A 5,362-nucleotide genomic window follows, 5' to 3' on the forward strand; every position below is an offset into this window, starting at 1 on the left:
CCTCTTCGACATGTCAATGGCTGTGAACAAAGAGAAACTTACATGAGTAAATAACTCATGAAAGAATAAAGTTACGTTGAAACCAAGCACACCATTGTTTTTCTAGTGACATTACCAAAAAGTTTGATGTGTCACATGGCCCTCTTCTTATTGAAAAAACAAAAGTTGTATCCAAGATGGCCGACTTCTAAATGGCCACCATGGTCACCACCCATATTTGAGGAGTTTGCCCCCTCACATATACTAATGTGCCACAAACAGGACTTTAATATCACCAACCATTCCCATGTTATTACGGTGTATCCATATAAATGGCCCACCCTGTAGAGACACGGCACCAGGAACACAGGGGAGGCATAGAAACTGAACAGAAAACCTAGAAACCAGAAACTATAAATACAATACAAACAGAAAACAATAATTCAAAGAATAAACTTAAACCAAGAACACAAAGACTGGGTCACCAGTTCCAGTGCCGTGACAAAATGTGTTTTACAGTTTAGCAAAATTAAGCGAACAACATTCTGCCGCTTTTTAAGCTTAGTTTTCTGTAGTAACTTCATCCAACTGTTTTCAGGTGATTCCTTGTGGTCATATGTAATTTGATTAAACAGAAGTTGAATCAGGAACTGATTTTCACAAAAAACAAATAGTTCTGCAAAATTTAGTCTCCACATACTTCAGCTGCTTAAATTTGTGTCATCATGTTCATATAGGATTTCTATAAAAGCATGCTTTTTGTGCTCTTGAGGAATTTTTTATTTAATTTGGGGCAATCTTGAAATAAATGTCTCAAAGCTCCAAACCACACCGTGCACGTTTTATGTTCTCTGTTTTCATTTTCTTGTGTTGATAAAAAATCTGAATAAACAGAAGTTGCACAATTCCTTAGTGAACTGGTTTGACATTACAGCTGATGTTGTGTTCTGTAAAACTGAAAATTATATCCTACAGCTGCAGTAGCTTCTTTGTTTTTTTCATAGAGTATTTGCATGCTGACATGCTATGTATGATATTTTTAATCAAATACCTCAAAGCTCAAACAGTGAACCCATCCAAATGACTGCAGTGAAGTTGGCATCACAACACCTCTGCAAACATTAAACATGTAAAGTTTCACTTAAAACTTTCTCTGTAAATGGCCTGTTTTTATATAGCGCTTTACTAGTCCCTAAGGACCCCAAAGCGCTTTACATATCCAGTCATCCACACACAGGTGATGGCAAGCTACATTGTAGCTACAGCCACCCTGGGGCACACTGACAGAGGCGAGGCTGCCGGACACTGGCGCCACCGGGCCCTCTGACCACCACCTGTAGGCAACGGGTGAAGTGTTTTGCCCAAGGACACAACAACCGAGACTGTCCAAGCCAGGACTTGAACCAGCAACCTTCCGATTACAAGGCGAACTCCCAACTTTTGAGACACGATCGCCCACGATCTGTGTGATCTTTCAGATTTAAAGTAGCAGGACAAGGACCACCTCATCTGTCTGCCTAGGTTAATAAACTCACTGCAATTTCTTATCTTGGTTAGGACACATTGTTTTAAGGAAGTCCTATCATTTAATATTTTGTGTTCTTTACATTTTTGCAATTCTTGTGTTTGTTTGTTTTTAAACTGTAAACCCCGGACAAACTAACTAACAAATACAGCTACCATGCTGCTCAGTTTGAATCTCCTTTAGTTTATTTGTAACAGCAGCAAAAATACCATCCATCCATCCATCCATCCTTTTCCATGATAGCTGGAGCTGATCCCATCTACCATAGCGCAAGAGGTTGTCTACCTGTCTACCTTGCTAGTCTGTCATAAATACCCTAAATTTCATTATCATCAAGTTTCATGACATTTGCTAAAATAACTCAAAAAACCCCAAAATGACAATGTTTTAAATATGTGCAGGTTCATGTTTTGTTTTTATGAGGTTGTCATGGTCAAATTTGTATCTCTTGTCATATCATCATCATCATCATCTTTATTTATAAAGCACTTTAAAACAACCACAGTTGATGCTAAGTGCTGTAGATTGGAACTAAATAATACAATTACATAAGATATAAATAAAAGCCAAATAAAAGAGAAAGTGAAATAATTAATTAGTTAATAACTAATTTAAATGCAAGAGAAACTAAGTCTCACTGAGGTCAAAAGCCCAAAAGTAAAAATGTGTTTTAAAAAGGTTGAAGGGCCTCTCTAACGTGCACGGGCAAGTTATTTAGGAGCCACGATAAAGAAGGCCCTGTCCTCTCTGAGCTTCCTCCTGAATCTCGGCACATCTTAGGTCAGCTGACCTAAGAGACCGACAGGGTGTGTTGGGATATAAAAGCTCAGAGAGGTAAGGTGGGGCAAGATCGTGAAAGCATTTGAAAACAAACATGAGAATTTTGAAATGAACTCTAAAGAACATTGGAGCCAGTGCAGTGAGGCCTGGAGAGGGGTTATATACGAGTTGCTGTTAGCAGTCATGCATCAGCATTTTGAACCAGCTGCAGGCGTGAGAGCAACGCCTGACTGACCCCCACATAGAGTGAGTTACAGAAGTCCAGGCATGACAAAGTATGTAGTATGTCATAAAGCCTTGAGGCAATTGGATGTAAAACACAATATTTATGAGTGTTGTAAGTTGGAAATCGGCCAGATTTGACCCAAACACGCGAACATGACAGGAAGGTTGCAGTGGAGGGCCACTAGATCATTTAATTGATTAATAATAATAATTAGCTAATACTGCGTGATCAAGGCCAGGTTTCTTAAGCAGGGGCTGCACTACTGCATGTTTGAAATGTTCAGGACTGATACCAGAGGAAAGACTGCTGTTAATAACGTCAAGGACGGACTGGCCTACGCTCAGAAAAATTTCTGTCCTTGATGGTGTTTGCTGCTCTGCTGAGGCAGCGGGAGGAATAAATGTCCATCAGGGAAGAGACGGGGGCAGCCGATGATCTTTTGTGCTGTCTTGACTACACTCTGAAGCCTCGCTCTATCTGCTTCAGTGCAGCTGCCATACCATACCGTGATGCAGTATGTTAGCAGGCTCTCAATGGACAAACGGTAGAAGGTCAGAGGCAGGTTGGAGGTTGGCTTGCACTTCCTGAGGACCCTCAGGAAGTGCAGCCGCTGTTGGGCCTTCTTGATGACCGCTGAGATGTTATCTGTCCAGGAGATGTCAGCATAGATGAGGACACCAAGGAACCGGAAGGTGTGGTGTAAAGGGGGGTAAGTCAGTGCTGTGCCTCCTGAAGTAGACAATGACCTCTTTGTTTTTCTTAGTTTCTTAGTGATTGTATTGAAAGCTGACCTGTAGTCCACAAAGAGCATTTGGACATAGGTCTGCCGCTGTTCTAGGTGACTCAGCACAGAGTGGAGGGCTATGGCGTGGCGTCTTCTGTGGATCTATTTGTGCGGTATGCAAACTGGTGGGGGTCGACTTCTTCGGCACTGGGATGATTGTGGCTGATTTTGGACAGGATGGGATGGCTGCCTGATCCAGTGAGAGGTTGAAGATTCTGGTGAAGATGAGGGTGAGCTGGTGGGCTGATGACAGTGCAGAAAACTGGGTTTGTGTGACTCACATCAAATGAGGTCATTTCAAAGCTGGAGAATGAGTGCTGTAGAAAGCACTGCTTACATTTGTAACTCTTTTGTAAATCATATCTATTGAGATGGATTTTAGATCCATCGGTTTGGGTCACATCAATGAAATATTGGTCAGAGGAAGCTGAAGGGGTACCTTGACATTCTTGTACAAGCTTGTTATCACAACAGTTCCTCAGGTTTTTGTACAGATGAGCAGCTGCTCGTGTTTAAAGGGTTATGGAGAGAATCTCAAAATATAATAAATATTAAAAAAGCCAAGGGCAAACTGAGGCTTTGATAGCAGTTTCACCCACATAAAGAAGGTTATTTGTTCCAATACAAGTTAGGGCCTTTCTGTTGGGCATTTTTGGTGGGTATTACAGCTTCATCCTGCAGTCCAAAGACATGCATGTTCAGTTAAATGCTGTGTGTAGAATGTATGAATGTAAAATGAACAGGTAATGACTGTCTAACAACATATTTGTCTCCAACAACAATTGTTACATTGACAGAATGACTATGAGCCAGCAGCATGACTCAGGAGTGGGATATAAGATTTAAAATAGTCTTTATTTAGGGGAAATAATGCAAGAATATCAAGATGATAGGAAAATAAAGCATGGTATGACACTGGAAAGCTAAAAAAAAGACATGTGAGCAGACAACTGATTAAAATGAGCAGCTTTATGTATAAATGACATAATGAGGGAATGAGGAACAGGTTAAAATGTGAGAGGAGGCTAAGGACAGGTGACTCTAGAGCAGGAGTCAGCAACCTTAATGATGAGGAGTGCCATCTACAATTTCCTCAGAAGTCAGTGTGCCATATGATTGTATTAGCAATAAATTTAATAACGCTCTATATTAACGGTTACACACTATATAGAACCACTTTATAGAATTATATTTGTTTGCAGATGTTGGCAGGTATCAGCGAATAGTTATCAGCTATTTTGAAACAAAAAAAAGAAGACACTTTTTATCCATAACAAGAACTCCATAACAGCAAATGAACTGTACAACAGAAAATGCAAATGCTATTTATGGGGTCCTCACAACAATGATAAGAAAAATAAACTGGGCCAATATGGCATGTTTGTTAATACACTCTGATCTCTGGTCTCCCACTCAGAGAGACAGGTCTCCAAGTGTCCAGCATTCAGACGGCTACCTGAGGACACTCATGTGAGAGAAAATCTGCTCACACAGATATGTAGAGCCAAATCCTGTCAATAAGGCCTCTGCAATGTTCTGAAGACAGTTAAACTTGTCAGGTAGTGACGTCCAGCAGGTGAAAATGCTGCTCCATGAACACGCACAGCTGTGGATTCCAGCTGCTTCGATGTTATATGTATGATTTCTATACATTTTACGTCAGATAAAAACTTTTAGGCTTCAGATAATTATTTAATAAAAGTGAGACATTTTAAATGAGAATAAAAAAGTATTTCTTTGTGCCCCCCTTTCCCTGTTAATGCCCTACCTGGCCCCCTGGCAAAACTTTGCTAGACCCGCCCCTGCACAGTTACCAGCTGTCAGCTATGTAAAAAAAAGGATCCTGGTGTTATTTGTCTCTCAGAAACAGTTCATAACTTCCCTTCAACTCATTCATGTCACCTAAAAGGTAAACCTGTTTCTCCATCACCTGTTCAGCTCTGATGATTCAGTAAGGACATCTACTTGTTCCATCTTCATGTTTGCCTCTCACCAGATATCCAAACCGACATCATGACCAGCAGCTTTTACAGCTGTGGCTCCAGCAAACATCAGCTGATACTAGAAA

The sequence above is a fragment of the Simochromis diagramma genome, unplaced genomic scaffold, assembly GCF_900408965.1.
Source record: "Simochromis diagramma unplaced genomic scaffold, fSimDia1.1 OVJJ01000271.1, whole genome shotgun sequence".
Classification (NCBI taxonomy): Eukaryota; Metazoa; Chordata; class Actinopteri; order Cichliformes; family Cichlidae; genus Simochromis; species Simochromis diagramma.